We start from the raw sequence: 15,586 nt of genomic DNA on the forward strand, positions 1-15,586 counted from the left end.
TAATACCATAAATGTAGGTGAAAAGAAAAACAATTTAATTTTAGGTGTAAACAACCCATTCTCCATAATATTATAAAACATAAATACAAAGTAAATTCATACATGCTTGGACATGGGTGCTCTCCCTGAAATAGCATAGCAATCCGCTTCAAATTTTAAGGAAAACTTTGGGTAATTCTAACTGTTTTCAATAAGAAAAAGGAATTAGGAGTGCCTTCATCTTTTTTTCTGCCTATGAGATGTCATGTATCTGGTTTATTTAAACTGTTCAACTTTCAATTGACTATTTCAGTATCATATAAACATTGCCTAAAAATGATTTTTACAATGAGCAGGCCTATGATATGAGTGCATGACTACTACAATTTTAGATTTCACAATAGCCCCAGCGAATGATTTGCTTCTAGCAACTCCATCTACTTACAAGTCAGGGGAGGAACAAGGTTTAATAAATTGGAATTGGTTCTGAAATGGGAATTGCATAAGGATGACGATAGTGAGAAATATGGTAAAATGTAAGAACTATTTTTCAAATCTCTTTTCTTCATATAGAAGACTACTGAGAGTTTGTAGAATTATTGAAAAGGGTGGAAACTGCATTTGTGGATTTCTTAGTGAACATAATCTCTCTACAGATCCCTGGCTAAATTGTAAAACTGCAGCATTCTCGTAAGTAATTGTATATACATCAATGCTCAAATGAAGGCATTCTGTAGAAGTTGTATGCACAATAAATCACCATCTGTACTTGGCCCTTGGAGTCTATTTGAATGCCCATTCAGTCCAAGGCGGCTGGCTAGATATGTCATTGATTTTCTTCTTCAGTGCCATCCCTGGGAAAAAAGCCAATGTTTAATAGTGGAAAAGATCACAGTTTTAAAAGGGAGGGAGAAAAAGAGAGGGTATTTTGAATCCACATCAGCAAGTTCCTGGAAACTAGGCACATTAATAAGGTATTCATGGGTATAGGTTGGTTATAAGTAAAAAATATTGAAACAAATATTCATCTGAACAAGAAGAAAGGGTCTTACATCATCTTTAACTAGGAAATCACACTCTGACAAAGATTTCCCACCCTTCTACCTATTGGATTTTATCATGGCCATAAAACCTCCTCTTAAACTTTGTAGATCAAAAACCACAAGGCTGAGGACAACTTCCTATTCTCCCAGTTTATCGGTCCCATTCTGTTTTACTTTCTTCACTCTATCAATGGCAAGAAATATCTTGTTTATTACCAAATCTCCCTTTACTAGAGTGTGAGCTCCTGGCAGTAGGGACCATGTCTATGTTTTTCATCACTGTGTAACCAACACCTAGAATAAGACCTGACACACTGTAAGCACTCAATAAATACTTGTTGAATGATGTAATGAATCACTATAGTTGATTAGTTCTCATGTCAGCACCTGACCCAAGCTTTATCAGTCAAGGTACATTTTACAGATCCCACCCCCTGGTCATGACTGATGGATCCAATAGTGGGCAATTGAACCATGTAGGGATAATCAGAGTCCTTGCTTATTATTTTAGGACTTACAGCCCATAGAATAGAATCCTTTTTCTGGCAGGGTGGCTAGACATGTAAAAGGAGAAGCTCATGAGCCCTTACCAGCCATGTTTTTCACTCTGTGGAGAAATTCTATGTGCATAAAAGAAAACAAAGCTTAAATATAAAGACCACTAGAAATAGAGACTATGATGATAATATTTGGTTCACTAGTTCTAGCTGTTTTTTATATCAGTCCCAACCCTACATTTTCCAAAGATTAATATTCAAACTTTTTTCCAAAAATTCTCTGAACCAGCAAGTTCTCTCTTTATGCTTCAGTTAGTTTGAGCTGAATTTGGTCACTTACAACTAAGATCCTAAATTAGAGGCTAACCTTCCTTGCAATCATAATACCCTTAGCATAGTCATTTCTAGTCTCTTTAAAGTCAATTGTTCACTCTGCCAATGTTTTTTAGTCCATTCACAACCCTCTCTCATTGAATCTTGGAAAATGACATTGTCTCTTACTTAATATAGAAAACAGATGTTATGAGACATCATGAACTCCTTCAATTGTCCTTCCTTCTTCCATGTTTCAGAGACTAATGTTTCCATCTGTATTCCAGATCCTATCCCTTTTGGCTTTCTCCAGGGCCCTGCTCCACCAGTCATTATTTGTCTTTCCTATCAGTTAAAATTTTCTTTCTTCACTAAACGTTTTCTTTCATTCTATAAGCATTCATTCATTCATACTTCACATATTTATTCACTGCCACTATGGGAGGCATAGGGCTAGGTTAGCTTACATGCTAACTTTTTTCTTTTTTTTCCCCACAAAATAAATAAACAAGACAAGAAAAATTCCTTCCTGGAACCTGTGTTCTCCTTAAGCCACTGTCCTTTCCTAGATCATCCCATCCCTTCTCAGCCAACCATATCAAAAGCTTATACTTTCTTTTTTTTTTAATGGCCACATCCAACATATGGAAGTTCCCAGACCAGGGTGGAATCTGAGCCACAGTTGCAACCTATACCATAGCTGCGGCAAAGCCGAATTGTTTAACCCACTGCATCTGGCCAGGAATTGAACCTGAACCTCCACAGTGACCCAAGCCACTGCAGTTAGATTCTTAACCCACTGTACCTGTAAGGAATGGAAACTCCTTAAAGGCTTATACTTAATGCCCTGGCTTCATTCCTTTCCACTCATTCCACAATCCACAGGAATCTATCTTATGCTTTTACTGTTACGTTAAAAATTCTCCTGGTAAAGTCAGCATTATACTCCTAATTGCCAAATTGTATATGATACTATTATCCCCTCTTTCTGGATCCCTTGTTCTTTTTTTTTCTTTCTTGACTTTAGTAATACTACTTTGCCTTTCTCCATCTAGTTCTCTAAGCATTCAGCATTTTTCCTGGGCTACTCTTCCTACGAGTCCTTTAAAAGCTGGTGTACGCCATGACTTTCTCTATTATCTTCTTTTTCCTGTGTTTTACTCAGCACATAAGCTCTTCTGGTGTGATCACGTCTAATCTCATGCATCGGTTATGTATCAACAACTCCCAAATCAATTTTCTAGCACCTCTACTACAAGTTTATATCTAACTTCATACTAGATATTCCTACCTGGAAAACCTACAGTCCCTGCAAAGTTGTTTTCAAATGAGAACACTTTCTCCCAAACTCTGCCTTTCTTGCTTCCCTACTTTGACTGTTAGCACCCCTCTTCACTCACTTACCAAAGATGGAAAACTTCACTCCTTTCTCTTCTTCATCACCCACATCCAGTCAGACTCCAAATCCTGTTAATTCTAATTTCTCTATCATGAATTTCTACTTTTCTTTATTCAGACATTCAATGCTTATGTTAAGCTCCTCCTCATCTCTTCCTCTAGATTACTGCAATGCCTTACTACCTGGTATCTTTTCAACCTTTTACCCTTCCAATATGTCCACTACATTGCCAACAGAAACCACAAAAGTTAGGAAATCTTCCCCAGTGTAAAGAAATGTGCTTAAAGCACAAACCAAAGTCCACCTTGAAGACTTTACATTTCTCCCCCACTGGGTTCATTATAAATCATTAAAAAATGTACCTTTGAACATTTCAAAGTTATATTGATAAGTAATTAAGTAGAAGTCTATTAGGAGCAATAAGAAGTCAATGGATACTGGTAATTGCATTAGACAGAGGTAAAACACTGCAAAAAAGAGAGATGCCAATGTAATTTGGAGGAGAATTAAACTCCTACCTGACTTCTTGTTATAATTTGGTTATCGCTAGAATTCAATCACTTCTTCTGAACCATATTTATGTGCAGATCAAGCACGATATTATATGATTAGCATATACTGGAAGTCATTGCTATTCTCTTGTACCTTAACACGGGCATCATAAAGAAATATCACCAGTTTTATTATTTTTATTTCAAATAGATGACAATCTTGTCATTTTCTAAGGTCTGTTCTTCAAATGAGGAGTTATAAAGAAGAATCTCAGAAATGAGTATTTCAGTTTTAGGAGACTAAGGAGGATCAGACAGGCCAGTGCCAAAAAAGAAATCATCATACAGAGACATTGTTGATTATCTTAGCAAATCTCCCTTTCCATTTTACTTTTCTTCTTTAGTTCAAAGAGTCTCTCTAGAGGCATAAGAGAGGGCTGCACATTTCAAATTATTTTTAGGACTTTGATTAACTGTGCCACAAGACCCCAGGTGACTATTAATATACTAGTAAAGGCAGTTAAAAGAAGACCTAAGGTCATCCAGTGAGTGAATGAAGCAAAATTGAAAGCATGAGTCTTGACCCAGTGATGTGATCTTTCTGGTAGACAATATAGTAGAGAAAATCCAAAAGGGGGCAAATGGGAATAAGGGACACTATGTGCACAAAAGGTTAGAAGACAAGGTTTCTCAGTGTGGAATTCTTTATTAAAATAAAAGAACTTACCAAGTGAACTTTCAGTGTATCCATTCTATCTCAATAAAGCACAATCCTGTTACAACACAGCCTACGATTATAAGGCTACAGATGTACTGTAGAGAAAATCCTGTGCCTTGAAATATAAAGGCTCAGAAAGACAAAAAGCAAAATTAAAAAGCTACCAGTTATGTTTCCGAACGTCAGCTTTACAAAAGGATGCTGCTGTATTTAATTTGTAACTGTGACCAAAGGAAATTCTTTGAATAGTAAATTTCCCATAAATGCTTGTCCAATTGAATTATGTAATTGGCTAATGTCAATTTTTTAATGTTTAAGGAGCATTTGGGATTATACATTAATTTGCTAACAAGTACTTTTCATCCAAAGAAAGCTGGAAGCTCATGTCATAGCTTACCAAGGATTTCACAAGAAGAGACAAACATTTATAAGATTGCTGTTAATTATGTTTCCACTTCTCATGAATTGTTTACTTTTATTATTTACCTATGTCTTGAATGGTATTGAAGCAAGCCATGTAAGTCCCTTTGTCAACTGCCAGAAGTATAATTCTCCACAATTAATCAGTAAAAAGAGAATTAAGCGTTACTTCTTTAGAATTAGGAAAAACCTGCTGCTGATAAATTGAATGCATTAAGAAATTAACATACCAGTAAATGATTGATCATTATAATTATCTGAATTTGCATTTCTAGAATTCTACTGAACGAACTCAAAAATCACTCTTCTAAGATATTTTTAGCCACATTCCCCAAGTGGATAAAGTATACAAAGGATGTGCTACTTGTTATTACAATTATGAGTCCACGATTTTTTTTAATGTTCACAACTGGACTTAAAATAAACTAATCCAATGTATTAAAAGACGAACTTCATACAAGGTTTTACCAGCTAAAATTTTTTCTGCTCTGATGTATAAAAGAATAATTCATCAGTATGTCATGAATCACAAAGGATTGTAAGTCACCCAACTACTAGGCATCTTGATTAAAAAGCTGGAGGATAGGAGTTCCAGTTGTGGCACAGTGGTTAACGAATCTGACTAGGAACCATGAAGTTGCAGGTTTGGTCCCTGGCCTTGCTCAGTGGGTTAGGGATCTGGCGTTGCCATGAGCTGTGGTGTACATTACAGACATGGCTCGGATCCTGCGTTTTTGTGGCTCTGGCGTAGGCCGGAGGCTATAGCTCCGATTAGACCCCTAGCCTGGGAACCTCCACATGCCATGGAAGTGGCACTAGAAAAGGCGAAAAGACAAAAAAAAAAGAAAAAAAAAGAAAAAACTGGAGGATAACAGACCATGTCAATAAAAATTATTTGGCAGTTGCAAGCATCTCAATACAGGTAGCTCATGAAAATATTATTGAAGAGTAAATAACATACAGTAATGCCACCCAAGAAACACCATTCTCTGAGCTAAAAGCAATCACTTCTATTTGATGATATGTAATAATAATAAGTATTGATAACAATAACTAATATTCATTGAGAGCTAATTATGAACCAGACACTCTTCTAGTGGGTTTGCATTGTTTCGTTATTTATCAGATGCCTAATATGTTACAAGCAATGTTCAGCAGAGAACAACACAGACAAAAATTCCTGCTTTCATAGAACTTAATTCTAGTGGAGACAGAAAATAAATAAAATAAAAATATGGTAAAAATATAAATAAATATGTATTGAATTATGACTTACAATATACATATATAGTAAGTATAAATATATAAAACAAACAAAAATAAGCAAAATAGTATTCAGAGGGTGGTAAGTCTGGTGACTGTAATATCTTAGTTGTCTCAGACAGTCTTGGCTTATGTGTGTGGTCCTATTTTGATTATTCCTAGTGTACTCTTTCACTCTCAAAAATGCCCCAGTTTGGACAATAAATTATACAGTCACCTAAGTGATAAGTACTATGGAGAAAAAAAAGCAGAAAGGGAGTATATGGACTGTTATCTTCAATAGCATGGTCAGGAAATGACTCACTGAGGTGACATTTAAGTAAGGACCTGTATCAGGAGAGAGATCAAACCTGGTAGTTATCAAAGGGAAAAAATTTTTTTACAGAGGGAATAGCAATTCCAAGTGTCCTGCAGCAGAGATATGCCTATCGAGAACCATCATAGAAGCCAATGTGGTTATAGCAGGATGAATGAAGAAGTTAGTAGTAGATGAGGTCACAAATGTAAAGGGAGATGACATTGTATAAACTCTTGTGTTTTGAGTGAGACGGGCAGCTACTGCAGCAGCAGCTTTTGACTGGGGGTAGGGCGCATGATCCACTTTAGGTTTTAAAAGTATCATTCTGGAAATTATATTGAGAATAAATGTAGGGGTACAAGGGCAGAAGCAGGGAGATAGGTTGGAAGACTACTGCAAAAAATCGATGTGAAAAATGATACTAGATTAGGATAGTAACAGAGAAAGTGGGAAAAATTAGTCAGATTCTGAATATATTTTGAAGATAGAGATGACAAGGTTTCCTGATAAAATGACAGCTGAAGTTAGTGGTTACACCAAGTACTTGATAAGAAAACTTGGAAAGAAGAGCTGATATAATCTGAGAAGACAAGTACGTTTCGAAGGAAGGATCAGGGGTTTGGTTTTGAATATCGTCTCAGTCAGGTTTCCCAAAAAGCAGAACCTTAGACAAGAGATTGTCTTGCAGGGAGTGAACTATGGGAAGTGATTCCCAAGCAGGAATGGAGGAACAGTTAAAATGGAAATAGAGAAGTAAAGGAAGTAAATTCAAGGGTGAGTTTTTGAGCTGGTCACAGCTATGGATAACTAAAGCTTAATCTTACTGAAGAACTTCTGAGGAGCTTGTAAAATGCCTGGAAGAGTATCTGCTTGAACTTAGAAGAGGGAGGCATTCATGACTGGTTTTTGTCTCCTATAGGTTAAGAACCATCCCATGGTATATTAATTCTGTCACATATCCAGGTTTCACATGCTCAGAATGACTGAGCTGGTTGCCACAGTCATTCCACTTAGAGGGAGCAGAAAACCCAGGAAATGAGAGATATTTGGTGCAGCTGAGAGAAAGTGTTGTTAATGTACATATGCACAGAACTGGTCGCTGCAGCTACTCTGGAATAAAAACATGGGATGAGAGAATATGATCTAGAAAACAGTAGGTGTCTGATATAATACGTTAAGTTTGAGATATTTATCAGTCACCCAAATGGAGATATCCAGCTGGACATACAAATCTGAATTTGGGGAGAAAGTTCTAAGCTGGAGCTGTGATTTTTTTCAGCATATAAATGATATTAATATCATGAAATAGGATGAAAGGACCAAGGAATAAGAGTATCAAAGGGAAGAGAAGTCTTCAGGTTGGGTCCTCGGGCTCTTCAATGTTTCATGGTTGAGAAGATGGGGAAGATCCAACATATAATCATAGGATGACTCAGAAAAATACAGATAGCCTGAAAATCAAGTAAAGTGGAAAGAATGATCAACGGTATCAAATGCTGCCGAAAGGTCAAGATGAGAACTAAGAACTAACTGGGGAATTTAGCAACGTGGAGGTCTTGGTGATCGTGACAAGAGCATTTGCTAAGAATGTCAAAGAACTCTAAGGCTTAGACATTAGAAAAATTGTTAACCTAAATGTTGGATTTCATGTAGGTTTTAGTAGAGAATGAAATGATGCAACATTCAGACACTGAAAAATGCCTGTCAGTAGTCTGAAGATGGATAGACTGCTTTAATGAGGTAGAAGGAAGGAGAACACAAAAGTCAGATGGTATGAATTTCAAAAAGAAGAAAGGCTATTAAACTGAAAGCCTGGAATAAACTTGTTATCAATAAGTAAATTGCATCTGGCTCACTTAATTCAGGTAGTTAGTGCACAATGTTAGAAAGAATAGTTTCAAATGATGCAACTGACAAGGGCCTAATCTCTAAAATATACAAACAACTTATACAACTCAACAGCCAAAAAGCCAACAACCCAATTGAAAGATAGGTAAAGTACCTGAAGAGACATTTCTCCAAGAAAGATATACAGATGGCCAACAAGCACTTGAAACAATGCTCAACATCCCTGATTATTAGAGAAATGCAAATCAAAACTACCATGAGATACCACCTCACACCAGTCAGAATGGCCATCATTCATAAGTCCACAAAGAACAAATGCTGGAGGGGGTGTGGAGAAAGGGAATCCTCCTGCACTGTTGGGGGGAATGGAAGCTGGTACAACCACTATGGAGAACAGTGTGGAGGTATCTTAGAAAACTATACATAGAACTACCATGTGACACAGCAATCCCACTCTTGGGCATATATCTGGACAAAACTCTCCTTAAAAAAGACACATGCACCTGCATGTTCATTGCAGCACTATTCACAACAGCCAAGACATGGAAAAAACCCAAATGTCTATTGACAGATGATTGGATGAGGAAGATGTGGTATATAAACACAATGGAATACTAATCAGCCATAAAAAGAACAAAATTATGTCATTTGCAGCAACATGGATGGAACCAGAGACTCTCATCCTGAGTGAACTGAGTCAGAAAGAGAAAGACAGATACCATATGATATCACTTATATCTGGAATCTAATATACAGTACAATGGAACCTTTCCGCAGAAAAGAAAATCATGGACTTGGAGAATAGACTTGTGGTTGCCAAGGGGGAAGGGAAGGGAGTGGGAGGGACTGGGAGCTTGGGGTTAACAGATGCAGACTATTGCCTTCGGGATGGATTAGCAATGGGATCCTGCTGTGTAGCACTGGGAACTATGTCGAGTCACTTATGATGGAACACTTAATGTGAGAAAAAAGAACATAAACATGTATGTATAACTGGGTCACCATGCTCTACAGTAGAAAATATATATATATATAAATGATAAAAAAAGAATTTGATCTTCATCCCAGATAGCTATTCTGACAAAGAAAAAAATACTGTCCGATGGCCATGGCATAGGCTTTAGTCTTTGGATTCCTGACATTAAAGAGCAGAAAGCTCATGGTGTTTCCTTATGTCTAGGAAAGCCATATAGATATTTCTAAAGGTAGGTATGGAGTATTATCTTCTATTACTGACCTATTTGAACATCAACTGCCATATCTCGTGAATGATTTTATATATACAATATATTGATTTAGAACATGACCGTTAGTATCCAGCAGATGTATGTTCAAGTCTTAACTGGGCCACTTACTAGATGTGTTACACTGGGAAAGGTAACTTGCCTCCCTAAGTCTCAATTTCATCACCTGTAAAGTGGGATTTTAAGTGTGTCTAAATGTCACAGGGTTGTCTTAATGGTTAAATAAAATTGCACTAAACATAGTAATATTGGATCTTACTATTCTTGAAAATGAGAAAGCATGAAAATTTATTTGCTGAAATATAATTGTTTACAGGGTTCCACCTTTCTATCTTTGTTAGCCTAGAAGCATTTTTCTGCAACTATCCACTCTATTTTAAACTTGGGAACTCACCAGAGACTGATTTTTGTTTTGTTTCAGCTTCTCAGAAGTCACCTATGAAGTTAAGCTTCTTACATGGATTAAGTCAATGGCAATATTGATTTGGGCTTTTTATGAGCTACCAATTTTAGTTATCATAACCTTTCAAGAAAGAAAAAAATCTCCTTGAAGATTAGAAACTCTCCCATTCTCTCTGAGTAGACTAAATTGTAAAATAATCCAGTGATGCTTAGTTAGGAAAGCCATCAGGATATTAAACTAAAGTGCAATATTTCCATTTATTCAAACCACAACACCAACAGAATGTGCTTCCTATACTCTACCAATAAAGGGAAGTATTTGGATTAATTTGTTCAATTTTCTTAACAGTTCCTGAGGATTCCCAAAACAGACCCATTAGTATGTGCAGAGTTTTGAATAAATATGTGTGTGCAATGATAGTAACTGAAATGAGACTGGATCATAAAACTTTTCAAATGGGTTTGTGGCATGTAGGCAATAGAAGGTGAAAAATAATCCAACAGGATAAGGATCATCTGCTGTTGAAAGGTCACTAAAGTCAGTGTCCTTCAGGCCAATGCCATCAGCAAGTATTAGAGGGAATACATGTTCTAAGGCTCTAACTACTTTGGATACTTTTTAGACACTTGCAGTGTAACAAAAACCATGATGTTCTTGGCAGATTATAGCAGAGTAAAACTCTTCTAAACTAATTCGTTAATGTGCATGACTACAACACTGAAAAAGATGGATGTTAGAAATTTGATTTTCATCAATACTCTTTCAGGATTTAAAATTTTTACTATCTGGTATTAATCATGTCATTTTTAGCACAGACATTCTGGAGAAGATCCGAAATGAAAACCATTTTCTGGGGTTTCACAGCAAGTTAATTGGAGGTCTTACAACTGCAGTCACTATGACAGAACCAAGTAGTTTGTTAAGCCTGTTTCCACTATTACTCATCCCGATAGTTAAGCTACAGAGCAAGTGCATGGGAATTTACAATATTCAATGAACTCAGAACAGCTGATGTAGACATAGCATGCACCTATATTTCCAGGTATAAAGTTCCACTTCATTCATTTTCATGTTATTTCCAATGACACAATTTCCTAGAGCTTAAAATGGGCAGGAAATCACTCTCTGAAAATGGCTATAATCGTCATTCTGTGAGTTGAAGGCACCTGTGAAAGGATTTGACAACTGGGAATAACATTTGTGTCCCAGCAGCTTTCAGAATGATTTATGCATACAATCTCAGTTGATCCTCTGTACCACAGTAAGCAAATATTATCTTCACTTTACATAAAAGGAAATAAAACCTTGTAAAAAGTTTTCTTATTAAAAGAAAAAGTGGAGTTCCCGTCGTGGCTCAGTGGTTAATGAATCTGACTAGGAACCATGAGGTTGCAAGTTCGATCCCCGGCCTTGCTCAGTGGGTTAAGGATCTGGCATTGCCGTGAACTGTGGTGTAGGTTGCAGACGCAGCTCGGATCCCTAGCCTAGGAACCTCCATATGCCATGGGTGTGGCCCTAGAAAAGAAAAAAAGAAAGAAAGAAAAAAAAGAGAAAGTATTTTTGAGAACTTACCTATGTAGCAAACTCTACAAGCATATAAAAGACAGAGTCCCTGCCCTCAAGAAGTTTATAGTTTAGCTGGAGAAATAAACAAATTAATAGTCAATTATAATTGTGACTGGTGCTTTGGTAGCAATATGTAGAGTGTGTTGTAGGAGCACCTAGAAGGGCATCTAGCTGAGACTTCACAGTACCAAGAAAAGCTTTCCAGAGCAGGCTGTGTGTAAACGGAGAGCTGAAGGCTGAGAAGGACCTAACAAGGTGATGAGAGGGGAAGAGCAGGTTTATAACAATGCTTCAGAGAAAAATGAAAGCTGGTGCAAGTCAATATATGGCTATGACAACATTTGGAATCAACAGAAAGAATTCTGTCAGTTCCAAAAACAATAGAGGAATAAGGGAAAGTAAAGTGGTATAGCTGGATGGCACACATCACAGAAAAGCAGGAGGGGTTGTGTTCTTTGCTTTTGTTTGTGTTTTTGGATTTTACCATGCCCGTGGCATTTGGAAGTTCTTAGCCAGGGATGGAACCCACGCCATGGCAGTGACATCAGATCCTTAACCCCCTGCACTACAAGAGAACTCCTTTCTTTTTTTTTTTTTTATTGAAGTATAGTTCATTTACAGTGTTGTGTTAGTTTCAGGTGTACAGCAACGTGACTATATATATATATATATATATATATATAATTTTTTAGATTTTTTGCCTTTATAGGTTATTACAAGATATTGGGTATCATTTCCTTTGCTATACAGTAAGTCCTTGCTGGTTATCTACTTTATTTATTTTATTTTTTGCTGCCCCACCAGCAGCGTATGGAAATTCCCAGGCTAGGGGTCAAATCCGAGCTGTAGCTGCCATCCACAGCCACATCCACAGCAACACCAGATCTGAGCCATATCTGTGACCTACATGATAGCCTGCGGCAACCCCAGATCCTTTAACTGAGTAAGTTAGGTCAGGGATTGAACCCACGTCCTCATGGATTCTAGCTGGGTTTGTTACTACTGAGCCACAACAGGAACTCCAAGTTATCTATTTTATATATAGCAGTGTATAGATGTTAATTCAATACTCCAAATTTATCCCTCCCACGTACTTTCCCTTTGGTAACCATAAGTTTGTTTTCCATGTCTGCAGGTCTATTTCTAGACCCAGATTTGTGTCATTTGTATGGTTTTGGTTTTGTTTTTTTTTTGTTTTTTTTTTGTTGTTGTTTGTTTGTTTTTTTTTTTTAGATTCCACATATAAGCAATACCATATAGTATTTGTCTTTGGCTCAAGTCACATAGGATGATAATTTCTAGGTCCATCCATGTCAATGCAAATGACATTATTGCATTCTTCTTTGTGGCTGTTTAATAGTCCATTGTGTATATATACCACATCTTCCATTCATCTGGCAATGGACATTTAGGTTGTTTCCATGTCTTGGCTATGCACACAGGAGTGCATGTGTCTTTTCAAGTTATACTTTTCTCTGCATATAGGCTCAGGAGTGTGATTGATGAATCATATAGTAACTTATTTCTAGTTTTTTTTTTGTTTTGTTTTTTACATAAAAAAATTTATGTATCTTTCTCTTCAAAAGACTTCATTAAGAAAATACAAAGATAGTCCACAAAAAAGGAGGAAGTATTTGGAAAGTGTAGTTCTGATAAAAGACTTGTGTCCAAAATGTATAATAAACTCTACAACTCAACCATTACCATTGAATGACAGGCAATCTAATAAAAAATGGACACAAATATTTTTATAGACATTTCACCTAATAAGGTAAACAAATGATAAATATGTGGGTGGAGAGAACCTCACAACTATTATTCATCATGGAATTGTCAACAGAAATCACAGTGTGACACCTTCACATAAGCATTACAATGTTAAACAAGAAAGGACTTTTAACCCCAAGTGCTCATGAGGATGTAGGGAAACTGCAATATTTATAAATTGCTGGTTAAGCTAGCAGATGCACATTATCATACATAGAATGGCTAAACAACAAAGTCCTACTGTATAGCACAGGAAGCTACATTCAATATCCTGAGATAAACCACAAGGGAAAAGAAGACAAACAAAGAATGTGTATATATATATATATATATATATATATATATATATATATATATATATACACACACACACACATACACATAAGTGAATCACTTTGCTGTGCAGCAGAAATTAACACATCATTGCAAATCAACTATGCTTCGATTATAAAACAGAGGATATAAAGTGTCACAGATACTTAGGAAAAAGCATTCTTTCATTTCTTAAAAAGTTGTAATAAGACTCAAGAATTTCACTCCTTAGGGGTTAGGAAAATTCATCTGTTCAATGTTTTGTACTTAAGAATTCAGAGCAGGGGTAATTTTTTAAAAAACTCAAAAATTGAAACAATCCAAATGTTTGTTAAGTTATAAATGGATAAATGCAAAGTGGTATGTCCGTGTGATGGAATACTACTCAACAATAAAAAGGAATGAACTAATGATACAGGCGACAATACAAATAAACCTCAAAAACATTATGCTAAGTGAACGAGATTACAAGAAAGGGAAATTACAAGGTTTGGAATTCAGTGGGTGGTAAAGAAATGCGTCCAGCGACAATAGCAGTTACCACTGAATATCCAAGCTTTGTAGGAGGGACAGTATTTCAATCTGTGTTTCAAGGCCCCTCTCTGACAAGAGTGACAATCTGTAGGCCTGACAGACCTAAGTATCCATCTTCTCTAGTAATCTGCTGAGTACATTTGTGACTTGCATAAAACCATTTAACCTCTCTGAGCTTCCCATTTCTATTGTGAGAACTGAGACAACATAAGCAAGACCATGAGTAATAGAACCCAACAAATCTCTTTCCTCATTTTCCTTTTAATCTACTAAGGGGAAAATTCCCCAAAACATGTTATTCTAGAACTTATTTAACAGCAAATTATATATTAGAATGAGATGTTTCTGCTAAGCAACAAGATCATTGCTTCCATTGCAGACAGAGGTGTCTACCCTTTTAAAAAGCTTTACTACTTAGTTTTATCTATTATATTTCAATTTTTCTTTAAAAATTAGCATTATATTAAATTGCTATATTATGTAACTAAAGTTTATAAAGAAGAAAGCCTTATATACCATTAAATATTTTATATAGCATAGTAAAAAGAATAACTTAACTGGTAAGCATAACAAAAACAATACACCCTCTGAAAATAAGTAAAATATAAAATGCATAAGTTGGTTAAAAAACAGTGTAACTATATAAATATGTCCTCACAATTTGTTCTATTTCTAGTTTTTAAAGGAACCTCCATATTCTCCACAGTGGCTGTCCCAATTTACATTCCCACCAATCGGGTAGGAGGGTTCCTTTTTCTCCAAACCCTCTCTAGCATTTATTATTTGTAGACTTTTTTTTTTACTTTTTTTTTCTTTTTCTTTTTTCGGCCATGCGCACAGTGTGCATAAGTTCCGAGGCCAGAGATGGAAATAGTGCTATAGCAGTGACCCAAGCCACAGCAGTGACAATACCAGATCTTTAACCCACTGAACCACCAACAAGGAACTCCTCTACTAGAAACTGATCATCAACAAAACTGTCGGCTGGGGTAAACCTCAGGAGCAGCGGGCAAGGTAGTAAGCCAGGCATATCAAGAAAAACACTTAAGAATGCTGCAAATATATGTGAGATCTAGCAAATAAGCAAGTTTCAGGAGATATGGGGGGAGGAGATTGTGAGTGGCAGAGAAGAGATGGGGGTGCCTGAGAGATGAGGATGGAGCATGATGAGATTTGTCCTGGAGGCATCACTCATGAGCTTCAGCAGTGGTGTGACAGCAGGCATGTAAGAGTGCCCAAGTGGAAGGCAAGCCAAGATGCTCACCTTTAGGACTTGAACCCAGAAAACCACTCAACTGTGTGGCAGGGTTTCAAAAATCTGTCCTGTGCTTACAACAGTGTTGTCCCCAGTTGCAGGTCGAAGGAAGCAGAACAAAACTAAAAGAGTCACTAGCAGGGTGGGTGACACAAGTCCACCTTCCCGGGATACTTGGCGAGTAGGAAAGAAATTAGTCTAGTAGTTGGTCTATGGATGAGAATGGATGCAGGAAAG

The 15,586-nt window shown here is 36.6% G+C and overlaps 1 protein-coding gene across 1 annotated transcript in view; it reads right to left on the minus strand.

Moving 5' to 3' along the window:
• LOC125118114 (teneurin-1-like) overlaps positions 1 to 15,586 on the minus strand; it is a 79,475-nt gene that overhangs the window by 41,688 nt on the left and 22,201 nt on the right. The gene's annotated exons all lie outside the window — the stretch shown is intronic.

Source organism: Phacochoerus africanus, chromosome X (genome assembly GCF_016906955.1).
Source record: "Phacochoerus africanus isolate WHEZ1 chromosome X, ROS_Pafr_v1, whole genome shotgun sequence".
NCBI classification, from domain to species: domain Eukaryota; kingdom Metazoa; phylum Chordata; class Mammalia; order Artiodactyla; family Suidae; genus Phacochoerus; species Phacochoerus africanus.